A 15,948-nucleotide genomic window follows, 5' to 3' on the forward strand; every position below is an offset into this window, starting at 1 on the left:
GGCAGCGGACAAATTCCAAGCTGTGCAAAACGGGATATGAGGGTGTTGTCTTCCCCTGGTGGGGAGACCTTAAGGAAAGAGGTTACAGGTGGGAATCACACCATCGGGAAATATGGAGGTGAGGTGATGTTTCAAATGTCTTCCCGCCCAGAGGTTCTACCATCCTCTGGGTGTCCCAGGCATGTTTACTTGTAGGTTGGGTCCCCTTACCCTGGAGATTTCAGCACCTGCAGTTTGGATCAGGCAGTACATTTCCCATGGGGGCTGCATTAACTGGCCCATCCTCACCAGGACCCTCACTCCCACTGAAGTCCACCCTTGGGACCCTAGCCTGCTCTGGCTGCAGGGATGCGACACCTGGTTGGTTCTGCACCGCTGAACGAATTCAGCAACAATTCCCAACCCCCTTTTGTTTTGTATTTTCATAATGGGATATAGCAGATTTGCAATGTTGTTTTCCTTTCCGGTGAACTCGTATTTGCTTCCCTTACGCAGAGACGTTTCTGTATTTTTCGTGTGGATTGCTACCAAGCTTACATATTCTTCTTCGTGTATTACAGTGTGTTGAGTCAAGTTCTAGGTGCTAAAAGCAGGTCCTTATTCGCTAATCATTTTCTGTACTTAAGGGTAGGTATGCCAATTTCAAACTCCAGGTTGATGCCCCTCCCGCTGACTTTGCCCTTTGGTAGCCATAAGTTTGCTTTCTCAATCTGTGACTGTGTTTCTGTTAGGGAAGTTTGTTGTTTTGTATTAAGATGTAGATTGGACCTATAAGTGATATCATATGATATTCCGCGTTCTCTGACATTTGTCACCCAGTATGATTCTACCGAGGTCCATGCGAGTTCTGCAAATGGACTCATTTCCTTCATTTCATGGCTCAGTAATATTCCATGCTTCATATGTACTGCAAGTTCTGTATCCATTGTTCCTTTCTAGGACAATTAGTTTGCTTGCGAGTCTATGCTCTTGAAAAGAGGGGTGCACTCAATGTTGGGGTGCATGTGTCCTTCGATTACTGGGTTTCCCAGGATATATGCCCCAGAGTGGCATTTCTGGATCCTCTGTAGCTCTAGATTTTAGATGTTTAGGAAGCTCCAAACGGTTCTCCATAGTGGCTGTTACCAGTTTACCTTCCCACCACCAGCTGGGCAGGGTTAGCTCTTTTACCACGCCTCCTCCAGCATTTCTTTTTCTTAGACTTGGTGATGATGGTCATTCTGAACGGTGAGAGGTGACACCTCTCTGTCGAGCTGATTTGCATGACCGGAATATTTGATTGCCAAAAAGGGCCTTCGGTGTTTTCCATGATATATCCCGGAAAAACCCGAACGCCCCTTTGTTCCAACCGAGTCACTGGTGCTATTAAGCAGCTTTTTACGTGCTTTACTGTGCCATAAAACCTACCTGTTGTAATGCCTTTGTTGCAATTCCGCCTTGTTTTCACGTCTTTTTCGATCACCTACCCCAAGGTATTGAGCGAGGTCAGGTGTCCTTTACAGCACAGCAGGTCTTTTAATTGGCAGTGCCCCTGAGCACCGGTTTTCAGGTTGTTGTTACGGGAAGCGGCCACAAGGCGTCAGGCTTTCCTTCAGCCCCACTCGTGTACCAGGGGCAACCAGGGCCTTTGGGGAAGTCCTCTTCCTGCTTGGAAATGAGATGGCCTGTACCTGTGCAAACACCCTAGGGCTTGTGTCTGAGTCCTCCCCCCCCTTAACCTTCAGGCAGCGGACAAATTCCAAGCTGTGCAAAACGGGATATGAGGGTGTTGTCTTCCCCCGGTGGGGAGACCTTAAGGAAAGAGGTTACAGGTGGGAATCACACCATCGGGAAATATGGAGGTGAGGTGATGTTTCAAATGTCTTCCCGCCCAGAGGTTCTACCATCCTCTGGGTGTCCCAGGCATGTTTACTTGTAGGTTGGGTCCCCTTACCCTGGAGATTTCAGCACCTGCAGTTTGGATCAGGCAGTACATTTCCCATGGGGGCTACATTAACTGGCCCATCCTCACCAGGACCCTCACTCCCACTGAAGTCCACCCTTGGGACCCTAGCCTGCTCTGGCTGCAGGGATGAGACACCTGGTTGGTTCTGCGCCGCTGAATGAATTCAGTAACAATTCCCAACCCCCTTTTGTTTTGTATTTTCATAATGGGATATAGCAGATTTGCAATGTTGTTTTCCTTTCCGGTGAACTCGTATTTGCTTCCCTTATGCAGAGAACTTTCTGTATTTTTTGTGTGGATTGCTACCAAGCTTACATATTCTTCTTCGTGTATTACAGTGTGTTGAGTCAAGTTCTAGGTGCTAAAAGGAGGTCCTTATTCGCTAATCATTTTCTGTACTTAAGCGTATGTATGCCAATTTCAAACTCCAGGTTGATGCCTCTCCCGCTGACTTTCCCCTTTGGTAGCCATAAGTTTGCTTTCTCAATCTGTGACTGTGTTTCTGTTAGGGAAGTTTGTTGTTTTGTATTAAGATGTAGATTGCACGTATAAGTGATATCATATGATATTCCCCTTTCTCTGACATTTGTCACCCAGTATGATTCTACCGAGGTCCATGAGAGTTCTGCAAATGGACTCATTTTCTTCATTTCATGGCTCAGTAATATTCCATGCTTCATATGTACTGCAAGTTCTGTATCCATTGTTCCTTTCTAGGACAATTAGTTTGCTTGCGAGTCTATGCTCTTGAAAAGAGGGGTGCACTCAATGTTGGGGTGCATGTGTCCTTCGATTACTGGGTTTCCCAGGATATATGCCCCAGAGTGGCATTTCTGGATCCTCTGTAGCTCTAGATTTTAGATGTTTAGGAAGCTCCAAACGGTTCTCCATAGTGGCTGTTACCAGTTTACCTTACCCCACGAGCTGGGCAGGGTTAGCTCTTTTACCACACCTCCTCCAGCATTTCTTTTTTCTTAGACTTGGTGATGATGGTCATTCTGAACGGTGAGAGGTGACACCTCTCTGTCGAGCTGATTTGCATTAGCGGAATATTTGATTGCCAAAAAGGGCCTTCGGTGTTTTCCACGATATAGCCCGGAAAAACCCGAACGCCCCTTTGTTCCAACCGAGTCACTGGTGCTATTAAGCAGCTTTTTACATGCTTTACTGTGCCAGTAAAACCTACCTGTTGTAATGCCTTTGTTGCAATTCCGCCTTGTTTTCACGTCTTTTTCGATCACCTACCCCAAGGTATTGAGCGAGGTCAGGTGTCCTTTACAGCACAGCAGGTCTTTTAATTGGCAGTGCCCCTGAGCACCGGTTTTCAGGTTGTTGTTACGGGAAGCGGCCACAAGGCGGCAGGCTTTCCTTCAGCCCCACGCGTGTACCAGGGGCAACCAGGGCCTTTGGGGAAGTCCTCTTCCTGCTTGGAAATGAGATGGCCTGTACCTGTGCAAACACCCTAGGGCTTGTGTCTGAGTCCTCCCCCCCTTAACCTTCAGTCAGCGGACAAATTCCAAGCTGTGCAAAACGGGATATGAGGGTGTTGTCTTCCCCCGGTTGGGAGACCTTAAGCAAAGAGGTTACAGGTGGGAATCACACCATCAGGAAATATGGAGGTGAGGTGATGTTTCAAATGTCTTCCCGCCCAGAGGTTCTACCATCCTCTGGGTGTCCCAGGCATGTTTACTTGTAGGTTGGGTCCCCTTACCCTGGAGATTTCAGCACCTGCAGTTTGGATCAGGCAGTACATTTCCCATGGGGGCTGCATTAACTGGCCCATCCTCACCAGGACCCTCACTCCCACTGAAGTCCACCCTTGGGACCCTAGCCTGCTCTGGCTGCAGGGATGCGACACCTGCTTGGTTCTGCGCCGCTGAACGAATTCAGTAACAATTCCCAACCCCCTTTTGTTTTGTATTTTCATAATGGGATATAGCAGATTTGCAATGTTGTTTTCCTTTCCGGTGAACTCGTATTTGCTTCCCTTATGCAGAGAACTTTCTGTATTTTTTGTGTGGATTGCTACCAAGCTTACATATTCTTCTTCGTGTATTACAGTGTGTTGAGTCAAGTTCTAGGTGCTAAAAGGAGGTCCTTATTCGCTAATCATTTTCTGTACTTAAGGGTAGGTATGCCAATTTCAAACTCCAGGTTGATGCCTCTCCCGCTGACTTTCCCCTTTGGTAGCCATAAGTTTGCTTTCTCAATCTGTGACTGTGTTTCTGTTAGGGAAGTTTGTTGTTTTGTATTAAGATGTAGATTGCACGTATAAGTTATATCATATGATATTCCCCTTTCTCTGACATTTGTCACACAGTATGATTCTACCGAGGTCCATGAGAGTTCTGCAAATGGACTCATTTCCTTCATTTCATGGCTCAGTAATATTCCATGCTTCATATGTACTGCAAGTTCTGTATCCATTGTTCCTTTCTAGGACAATTAGTTTGCTTGCAAGTCTATGCTCTTGAAAAGAGTGGTGCACTCAATGTTGGGGTGCATGTGTCCTTCGATTACTGGGTTTCCCAGGGTATATGCCCCAGAGTGGCATTTCTGGATCCTCTGTAGCTCTAGATTTTAGATGTTTAGAAAGCTCCAAACGGTTCTCCATAGTGGCTGTTACCAGTTTACCTTCCCACCACCAGCTGGGCAGGGTTAGCTCTTTTACCACGCCTCCTCCAGCATTTCTTTTTCTTAGACTTGGTGATGATGGTCATTCTGAATGGTGAGAGGTGACACCTCTCTGTCGAGCTGATTTGCATGACCGGAATATTTGATTGCCAAAAAGGGCCTTCGGTGTTTTCCACGATATATCCCGGAAAAACCCGAACGCCCCTTTGTTCCAAGCGAGTCACTGTTGCTATTAAGCAGCTTTTTACGTGTTTTACTATGCCAGTAAAACCTACCTGTTGTAATGCCTTTGTTGCAATTCTGCCTTGTTTTCACGTCTTTTTCGATCACCTACCCCAAGGTATTGAGCGAGGTCAGGTGTCCTTTACAGCACAGCAGGTCTTTTAATTGGCAGTGCCCCTGAGCACCGGTTTTCAGGTTGTTGTTACGGGAAGCGGCCACAAGGCAGCAGGCTTTCCTTCAGCCCCACTCGTGTACCAGGGGCAACCAGGGCCTTTGGGGAAGTCCTCTTCCTGCTTGGAAATGAGATGGCCTGTACCTGTGCAAACACCCTAGGGCTTGTGTCTGAGTCCTCCCCCCCCCTTAACCTTCAGGCAGCGGACAAATTCCAAGCTGTGCAAAATGGGATATGAGGGTGTTGTCTTCCCCTGGTGGGGAGACCTTAAGGAAAGAGGTTACAGGTGGGAATCACACCATCGGGAAATATGGAGTTGAGGTGATGTTTTAAAAGTCTTCCCTCCCAGAGGTTCTACCATCCTCTGCGTGTCCCAGGCATGTTTACTTGTAGGTTGGGTCCCCTTACCCTGGAGATTTCAGCACCTGCAGTTTGGATCAGGCAGTACATTTCCCATGGGGGCTGCATTAACTGGCCCATCCTCACCAGAACCCTCACTCCCACTGAAGTCCACCCTTGGGACCCTAGCCTGCTCTGGCTGCAGGGATGCGACACCTGGTTGGTTCTGCACCGCTGAACGAATTCAGCAACAATTCCCAACCCGCTTTTGTTTTGTATTTTCATAATGGGATATAGCAGATTTGCAATGTTGTTTTCCTTTCCGGTGAACTCATATTTGCTTCCCTTACGCAGAGACGTTTCTGTATTTTTTGTGTGGATTGCTACCAAGCTTACATATTCTTCTTCGTGTATTACAGTGTGTTGAGTCAAGTTCTAGGTGCTAAAAGCAGGTCCTTATTCGCTAATCATTTTCTGTACTTAAGGGTAGGTATGCCAATTTCAAACTCCAGGTTGATGCCTCTCCCGCTGACTTTCCACTTTGGTAGCCATAAGTTTGCTTTCTCAATCTGTGACTGTGTTTCTGTTAGGGAAGTTTGTTGTTTTGTATTAAGATGTAGATTGGACCTATAAGTGATATCATATGATATTCCGCTTTCTCTGACATTTGTCACCCAGTATAATTCTACCTAGGTCCATGCGAGTTCTACAAATGGACTCATTTCCTTCATTTCATGGCTCAGTAATATTCCATGCTTCATATGTACTGCAAGTTCTGTATCCATTGTTCCTTTCTAGGACAATTAGTTTGCTTGCGAATCTATGCTCTTGAAAAGAGGGGTGCACTCAATGTTGGGGTGCATGTGTCCTTCGATTACTGGGTTTCCCAGGGTATATGCCCCAGAGTGGCATTTCTGGATCCTCTGTAGCTCTAGATTTTAGATGTTTAGGAAGCTCCAAACGGTTCTCCATAGTGGCTGTTACCAGTTTACCTTACCCCACGAGCTGGGCAGGGTTAGCTCTTTTACCACGCCTCCTCCAGCATTTCTTTTTTCTTAGACTTGGTGATGATGGTCATTCTGAACGGTGAGAGGTGACACCTCTCTGTCGAGCTGATTTGCATTAGCGGAATATTTGATTGCCAAAAAGGGCCTTCGGTGTTTTCCACGATATAGCCCGGAAAAACCCGAACGCCCCTTTGTTCCAACCGAGTCACTGGTGCTATTAAGCAGCTTTTTACATGCTTTACTGTGCCAGTAAAACCTACCTGTTGTAATGCCTTTGTTGCAATTCCGCCTTGTTTTCACGTCTTTTTCGATCACCTACCCCAAGGTATTGAGCGAGGTCAGGTGTCCTTTACAGCACAGCAGGTCTTTTAATTGGCAGTGCCCCTGAGCACCGGTTTTCAGGTTGTTGTTACGGGAAGCGGCCACAAGGCGGCAGGCTTTCCTTCAGCACCACTCGTGTACCAGGGGCAACCAGGGCCTTTGGGGAAGTCCTCTTCCTGCTTGGAAATGAGATGGCCTGTACCTGTGCAAACACCCTAGGGCTTGTGTCTGAGTCCTCCCCCCCTTAACCTTCAGGCAGCGGACAAATTCCAAGCTGTGCAAAACGGGATATGAGGGTGTTGTCTTCCCCCGGTTGGGAGACCTTAAGGAAAGAGGTTACAGGTGGGAATCACACCATCGGGAAATATGGAGGTGAGGTGATGTTTCAAATGTCTTCCCGCCCAGAGGTTCTACCATCCTCTGGGTGTCCCAGGCATGTTTACTTGTAGGTTGGGTCCCCTTACCCTGGAGATTTCAGCACCTGCAGTTTGGATCAGGCAGTACATTTCCCATGGGGGCTGCATTAACTGGCCCATCCTCACCAGGACCCTCACTCCCACTGAAGTCCACCCTTGGGACCCTAGCCTGCTCTGGCTGCAGGGATGTTACACCTGGTTGGTTCTGCGCCGCTGAACGAATTCAGTAACAATTCCCAACCCCCTTTTGTTTTGTATTTTCATAATGGGATATAGCAGATTTGCAATGTTGTTTTCCTTTCCGGTGAACTCGTATTTGCTTCCCTTATGCAGAGAACTTTCTGTATTTTTTGTGTGGATTGCTACCAAGCTTACATATTCTTCTTCGTGTATTACAGTGTGTTGAGTCAAGTTCTAGGTGCTAAAAGGAGGTCCTTATTCGCTAATCATTTTCTGTACTTAAGCGTAGGTATGCCAATTTCAAACTCCAGGTTGATGCCTCTCCCGCTGACTTTCCCCTTTGGTAGCCATAAGTTTGCTTTCTCAATCTGTGACTGTGTTTCTGTTAGGGAAGTTTGTTGTTTTGTATTAAGATGTAGATTGCACGTATAAGTGATATCATATGATATTCCCCTTTCTCTGACATTTGTCACCCAGTATGATTCTACCGAGGTCCATGAGAGTTCTGCAAATGGACTCATTTCCTTGATTTCATGGCTCAGTAATATTCCATGCTTCATATGTACTGCAAGTTCTGTATCCATTGTTCCTTTCTAGGACAATTAGTTTGCTTGCAAGTCTATGCTCTTGAAAAGAGGGGTGCACTCAATGTTGGGGTGCATGTGTCCTTCGATTACTGGGTTTCCCAGGATATATGCCCCAGAGTGGCATTTCTGGATCCTCTGTAGCTCTAGATTTTAGATGTTTAGAAAGCTCCAAACGGTTCTCCATAGTGGCTGTTACCAGTTTACCTTCCCACCACCAGCTGGGCAGGGTTAGCTCTTTTACCACGCCTCCTCCAGCATTTCTTTTTCTTAGACTTGGTGATGATGGTCATTCTGAACGGTGAGAGGTGACACCTCTCTGTCGAGCTGATTTGCATGACCGGAATATTTGATTGCCAAAAAGGGCCTTCAGTGTTTTCCACGATATAGCCCGGAAAAACCCGAACGCCCCTTTGTTCCAACCGAGTCACTGGTGCTATTAAGCAGCTTTTTACGTGCTTTAATGTGCCAGTAAAACCTACCTGTTGTAATGCCTTTGTTGCAATTCCGCCTTGTTTTCACGTCTTTTTCGATCACCTACCCCAAGGTATTGAGCGAGGTCAGGTGTCCTTTACAGCACAGCAGGTCTTTTAATTGGCAGTGCCCCTGAGCACCGGTTTTCAGGTTGTTGTTACGGGAAGCGGCCACAAGGCGGCAGGCTTTCCTTCAGCCCCACTCGTGTACCAGGGGCAACCAGGGCCTTTGGGGAAGTCCTCTTCCTGCTTGGAAATGAGATGGCCTGTACCTGTGCAAACACCCTAGGGCTTGTGTCTGAGTCCTCCCCCCCCCCTTAACCTTCAGGCAGCGGACAAATTCCAAGCTGTGCAAAACGGGATATGAGGGTGTTGTCTTCCCCTGGTGGGGAGACCTTAAGGAAAGAGGTTACAGGTGGGAATCACACCATCGGGAAATATGGAGGTGAGGTGATGTTTCAAATGTCTTCCCACCCAGAGGTTCTACCATCCTCTGGGTGTCCCAGGCATGTTTACTTGTAGGTTGGGTCCCCTTACCCTGGAGATTTCAGCACCTGCAGTTTGGATCAGGCAGTACATTTCCCATGGGGGCTGCATTAACTGGCCCATCCTCACCAGGACCCTCACTCCCACTGAAGTCCACCCTTGGGACCCTAGCCTGCTCTGGCTGCAGGGATGCGACACCTGGTTGGTTCTGCACCGCTGAACGAATTCAGCAACAATTCCCAACCCGCTTTTGTTTTGTATTTTCATAATGGGATATAGCAGATTTGCAATGTTGTTTTCCTTTCCGGTGAACTCGTATTTGCTTCCCTTACGCAGAGACGTTTCTGTATTTTTTGTGTGGATTGCTACCAAGCTTACATATTCTTCTTCGTGTATTACAGTGTGTTGAGTCAAGTTCTAGGTGCTAAAAGCAGGTCCTTATTCGCTAATCATTTTCTGTACTTAAGGGTAGGTATGCCAATTTCAAACTCCAGGTTGATGCCTCTCCCGCTGACTTTGCCCTTTGCTAGCCATAAGTTTGCTTTCTCAATCTGTGACTGTGTTTCTGTTAGGGAAGTTTGTTGTTTTGTATTAAGATGTAGATTGGACCTATAAGTGATATCATATGATATTCCGCTTTCTCTGACATTTGTCACCCAGTATGATTCTACCGAGGTCCATGCGAGTTCTGCAAATGGACTCATTTCCTTCATTTCATGGCTCAGTAATATTCCATGCTTCATATGTACTGCAAGTTCTGTATCCATTGTTCCTTTCTAGGACAATTAGTTTGCGAGTCTATGCTCTTGAAAAGAGGGGTGCACTCAATGTTGGGGTGCATGTGTCCTTCGATTAGTGGGTTTCCCAGGGTATATGCCCCAGAGTGGCATTTCTGGATCCTCTGTAGCTCTAGATTTTAGATGTTTAGGAAGCTCCAAACGGTTCTCCATAGTGGCTGTTACCAGTTTACCTTCCCACCACCAGCTGGGCAGGGTTAGCTCTTTTACCACGCCTACTCCAGCATTTCTTTTTCTTAGACTTGGTGATGATGGTCATTCTGAACAGTGAGAGGTGACACCTCTCTGTCGAGCTGATTTGCATGACCGGAATATTTGATTGCCAAAAAGGGCCTTCGGTGTTTTCCACGATATATCCCGGAAAAACCCGAACGCCCCTTTGTTCCAACCGAGTCACTAGTTCTATTAAGCAGCTTTTTACGTGCTTTACTGTGCCATAAAACCTACCTGTTGTAATGCCTTTGTTGCAATTCCGCCTTGTTTTCACGTCTTTTTCGATCACCTACCCCAAGGTATTGAGCGAGGTCAGGTGTCCTTTACAGCACAGCAGGTCTTTTAATTGGCAGTGCCCCTGAGCACCGGTTTTCAGGTTGTTGTTACGGGAAGCGGCCACAAGGCGGCAGGCTTTCCTTCAGCCCCACTCGTGTACCAGGGGCAACCAGGGCCTTTGGGGAAGTCCTCTTCCTGCTTGGAAATGAGATGGCCTGTACCTGTGCAAACACCCTAGGGCTTGTGTCTGAGTCCTCCCCCACCCTTAACCTTCAGGCAGCGGACAAATTCCAAGCTGTGCACAACGGGATATGAGGGTGTTGTCTTCCCCTGGTGGGGAGACCTTAAGGAAAGAGGTTACAGGTGGGAATCACACCATCGGGAAATATGGAGGTGAGGTGATGTTTCAAATGTCTTCCCGCCCAGAGGTTCTACCATCCTCTGGGTGTCCCAGGCATGTTTACTTGTAGGTTGGGTCCCCTTACCCTGGAGATTTCAGCACCTGCAGTTTGGATCAGGCAGTACATTTCACATGGGGGCTGCATTAACTGGCCCATCCTCACCAGGACCCTCACTCCCACTGAAGTCCACCCTTGGGACCCTAGCCTGCTCTGGCTGGAGGGATGCGACACCTGGTTGGTTCTGCACCGCTGAACGAATTCAGCAACAATTCCCAACCCCCTTTTGTTTTGTATTTTCATAATGGGATACAGCAGATTTGCAATGTTGTTTTCCTTTCCGGTGAACTCGTATTTGCTTCCCTTATGCAGAGACGTTTCTGTATTTTTTGTGTGGATTGCTACCAAGCTTACATATTCTTCTTCGTGTATTACAGTGTGTTGAGTCAAGTTCTAGGTGCTAAAAGGAGGTCCTTATTCGCTAATCATTTTCTGTACTTAAGGGTAGGTATGCCAATTTCAAACTCCAGGTTGATGCCTCTCCCGCTGACTTTGCCCTTTGCTAGCCATAAGTTTGCTTTCTCAATCTGTGACTGTGTTTCTGTTAGGGAAGTTTGTTGTTTTGTATTAAGATGTAGATTGGACCTATAAGTGATATCATATGATATTCCGCTTTCTCTGACATTTGTCACCCAGTATGATTCTACCGAGGTCCATGCGAGTTCTGCAAATGGACTCATTTCCTTCATTTCATGGCTCAGTAATATTCCATGCTTCATATGTACTGCAAGTTCTGTATCCATTGTTCCTGTCTAGGACAATTAGTTTGCTTGCGAGTCTATGCTCTTGAAAAGAGGGGTGCACTCAATGTTGGGGTGCATGTGTCCTTCGATTACTGGGTTTCCCAGGGTATATGCCCCAGAGTGGCATTTCTGGATCCTCTGTAGCTCTAGATTTTAGATGTTTAGGAAGCTCCAAACGGTTCTCCATAGTGGCTGTTACCAGTTTACCTTCCCACCACCAGCTGGGCAGGGTTAGCTCTTTTACCACGCCTAGTCCAGCATTTCTTTTTCTTAGACTTGGTGATGATGGTCATTCTGAACGGTGAGAGGTGACACCTCTCTGTCGAGCTGATTTGCATGACCGGAATATTTGATTGCCAAAAAGGGCCTTCGGTGTTTTCCACGATATATCCCGGAAAAACCCGAACGCCCCTTTGTTCCAACCGAGTCACTGGTGCTATTAAGCAGCTTTTTACGTGCTTTAATGTGCCAGTAAAACCTACCTGTTGTAATGCCTTTGTTGCAATTCCGCCTTGTTTTCACGTCTTTTTCGATCACCTACCCCAAGGTATTGAGCGAGGTCAGGTGTCCTTTACAGCACAGCAGGTCTTTTAATTGGCAGTGCCCCTGAGCACCGGTTTTCAGGTTGTTGTTACGGGAAGCGGCCACAAGGCGGCAGGCTTTCCTTCAGCCCCACTCGTGTACCAGGGGCAACCAGGGCCTTTGGGGAAGTCCTCTTCCTGCTTGGAAATGAGATGGCCTGTACCTGTGCAAACACCCTAGGGCTTGTGTCTGAGTCCTCCCCCACCCTTAACCTTCAGGCAGCGGACAAATTCCAAGCTGTGCACAACGGGATATGAGGGTGTTGTCTTCCCCTGGTGGGGAGACCTTAAGGAAAGAGGTTACAGGTGGGAATCACACCATCGGGAAATATGGAGGTGAGGTGATGTTTCAAATGTCTTCCCGCCCAGAGGTTCTACCATCCTCTGGGTGTCCCAGGCATGTTTACTTGTAGGTTGGGTCCCCTTACCCTGGAGATTTCAGCACCTGCAGTTTGGATCAGGCAGTACATTTCACATGGGGGCTGCATTAACTGGCCCATCCTCACCAGGACCCTCACTCCCACTGAAGTCCACCCTTGGGACCCTAGCCTGCTCTGGCTGGAGGGATGCGACACCTGGTTGGTTCTGCACCGCTGAACGAATTCAGCAACAATTCCCAACCCCCTTTTGTTTTGTATTTTCATAATGGGATACACAGATTTGCAATGTTGTTTTCCTTTCCGGTGAACTCGTATTTGCTTCCCTTATGCAGAGACGTTTCTGTATTTTTTGTGTGGATTGCTACCAAGCTTACATATTCTTCTTCGTGTATTACAGTGTGTTGAGTCAAGTTCTAGGTGCTAAAAGGAGGTCCTTATTCGCTAATCATTTTCTGTACTTAAGGGTAGGTATGCCAATTTCAAACTCCAGGTTGATGCCTCTCCCGCTGACTTTGCCCTTTGCTAGCCATAAGTTTGCTTTCTCAATCTGTGACTGTGTTTCTGTTAGGGAAGTTTGTTGTTTTGTATTAAGATGTAGATTGGACCTATAAGTGATATCATATGATATTCCGCTTTCTCTGACATTTGTCACCCAGTATGATTCTACCGAGGTCCATGCGAGTTCTGCAAATGGACTCATTTCCTTCATTTCATGGCTCAGTAATATTCCATGCTTCATATGTACTGCAAGTTCTGTATCCATTGTTCCTGTCTAGGACAATTAGTTTGCTTGCGAGTCTATGCTCTTGAAAAGAGGGGTGCACTCAATGTTGGGGTGCATGTGTCCTTCGATTACTGGGTTTCCCAGGGTATATGCCCCAGAGTGGCATTTCTGGATCCTCTGTAGCTCTAGATTTTAGATGTTTAGGAAGCTCCAAACGGTTCTCCATAGTGGCTGTTACCAGTTTACCTTCCCACCACCAGCTGGGCAGGGTTAGCTCTTTTACCACGCCTAGTCCAGCATTTCTTTTTCTTAGACTTGGTGATGATGGTCATTCTGAACGGTGAGAGGTGACACCTCTCTGTCGAGCTGATTTGCATGACCGGAATATTTGATTGCCAAAAAGGGCCTTCGGTGTTTTCCACGATATATCCCGGAAAAACCCGAACGCCCCTTTGTTCCAACCGAGTCACTGGTGCTATTAAGCAGCTTTTTACGTGCTTTAATGTGCCAGTAAAACCTACCTGTTGTAATGCCTTTGTTGCAATTCCGCCTTGTTTTCACGTCTTTTTCGATCACCTACCCCAAGGTATTGAGCGAGGTCAGGTGTCCTTTACAGCACAGCAGGTCTTTTAATTGGCAGTGCCCCTGAGCACCGGTTTTCAGGTTGTTGTTACGGGAAGCGGCCACAAGGCGGCAGGCTTTCCTTCAGCCCCACTCGTGTACCAGGGGCAACCAGGGCCTTTGGGGAAGTCCTCTTCCTGCTTGGAAATGAGATGGCCTGTACCTGTGCAAACACCCTAGGGCTTGTGTCTGAGTCCTCCCCCCCTTAACCTTCAGGCAGCGGACAAATTCCAAGCTGTGCAAAACGGGATATGAGGGTGTTGTCTTCCCCCGGTTGGGAGACCTTAAGGAAAGAGGTTACAGGTGGGAATCACACCATCGGGAAATATGGAGGTGAGGTGATGTTTCAAATGTCTTCCCGCCCAGAGGTTCTACCATCCTCTGGGTGTCCCAGGCATGTTTACTTGTAGGTTGGGTCCCCTTACCCTGGAGATTTCAGCACCTGCAGTTTGGATCAGGCAGTACATTTCCCATGGGGGCTGCATTAACTGGCCCATCCTCACCAGGACCCTCACTCCCACTGAAGTCCACCCTTGGGACCCTAGCCTGCTCTGGCTGCAGGGATGTTACACCTGGTTGGTTCTGCGCCGCTGAACGAATTCAGTAACAATTCCCAACCCCCTTTTGTTTTGTATTTTCATAATGGGATATAGCAGATTTGCAATGTTGTTTTCCTTTCCGGTGAACTCGTATTTGCTTCCCTTATGCAGAGAACTTTCTGTATTTTTTGTGTGGATTGCTACCAAGCTTACATATTCTTCTTCGTGTATTACAGTGTGTTGAGTCAAGTTCTAGGTGCTAAAAGGAGGTCCTTATTCGCTAATCATTTTCTGTACTTAAGCGTAGGTATGCCAATTTCAAACTCCAGGTTGATGCCTCTCCCGCTGACTTTCCCCTTTGGTAGCCATAAGTTTGCTTTCTCAATCTGTGACTGTGTTTCTGTTAGGGAAGTTTGTTGTTTTGTATTAAGATGTAGATTGCACGTATAAGTGATATCATATGATATTCCCCTTTCTCTGACATTTGTCACCCAGTATGATTCTACCGAGGTCCATGAGAGTTCTGCAAATGGACTCATTTCCTTGATTTCATGGCTCAGTAATATTCCATGCTTCATATGTACTGCAAGTTCTGTATCCATTGTTCCTTTCTAGGACAATTAGTTTGCTTGCAAGTCTATGCTCTTGAAAAGAGGGGTGCACTCAATGTTGGGGTGCATGTGTCCTTCGATTACTGGGTTTCCCAGGATATATGCCCCAGAGTGGCATTTCTGGATCCTCTGTAGCTCTAGATTTTAGATGTTTAGAAAGCTCCAAACGGTTCTCCATAGTGGCTGTTACCAGTTTACCTTCCCACCACCAGCTGGGCAGGGTTAGCTCTTTTACCACGCCTCCTCCAGCATTTCTTTTTCTTAGACTTGGTGATGATGGTCATTCTGAACGGTGAGAGGTGACACCTCTCTGTCGAGCTGATTTGCATTAGCGGAATATTTGATTGCCAAAAAGGGCCTTCGGTGTTTTCCACGATATAGCCCGGAAAAACCCGAACGCCCCTTTGTTCCAACCGAGTCACTGGTGCTATTAAGCAGCTTTTTACGTGTTTTACTGTGCCAGTAAAACCTACCTGTTGTAATGCCTTTGTTGCAATTCCGCCTTGTTTTCACGTCTTTTTCGATCACCTACCCCAAGGTATTGAGCGAGGTCAGGTGTCCTTTACAGCACAGCAGGTCTTTTAATTGGCAGTGCCCCTGAGCACCGGTTTTCAGGTTGTTGTTACGGGAAGCGGCCACAAGGCGTCAGGCTTTCCTTCAGCCCAACTCGTGTACCAGGGGCAACCAGGGCCTTTGGGGAAGTCCTCTTCCTGCTTGGAAATGAGATGGCCTGTACCTGTGCAAACACCCTAGGGCTTGTGTCTGAGTCCTCCCCCCCCCTTAACCTTCAGGCAGCGGACAAATTCCAAGCTGTGCAAAACGGGATATGAGGGTGTTGTCTTCCCCTGGTGGGGAGACCTTAAGGAAAGAGGTTACAGGTGGGAATCACACCATCGGGAAATATGGAGGTGAGGTGATGTTTCAAAAGTCTTCCCTCCCAGAGGTTCTACCATCCTCTGCGTGTCCCAGGCATGTTTACTTGTAGGTTGGGTCCCCTTACCCTGGAGATTTCAGCACCTGCAGTTTGGATCAGGCAGTACATTTCCCATGGGGGCTGCATTAACTGGCCCATCCTCACCAGGACCCTCACTCCCACTGAAGTCCACCCTTGGGACCCTAGCCTGCTCTGGCTGCAGGGATGCGACACCTGGTTGGTTCTGCACCGCTGAACGAATTCAGCAACAATTCCCAACCCCCTTTTGTTTTGTATTTTCATAATGGGATAT

The sequence above is a fragment of the Mesoplodon bidens genome (assembly GCF_964165515.1).
Source record: "Mesoplodon bidens genome assembly, chromosome: 9".
Lineage (NCBI taxonomy): Eukaryota > Metazoa > Chordata > Mammalia > Artiodactyla > Ziphiidae > Mesoplodon > Mesoplodon bidens.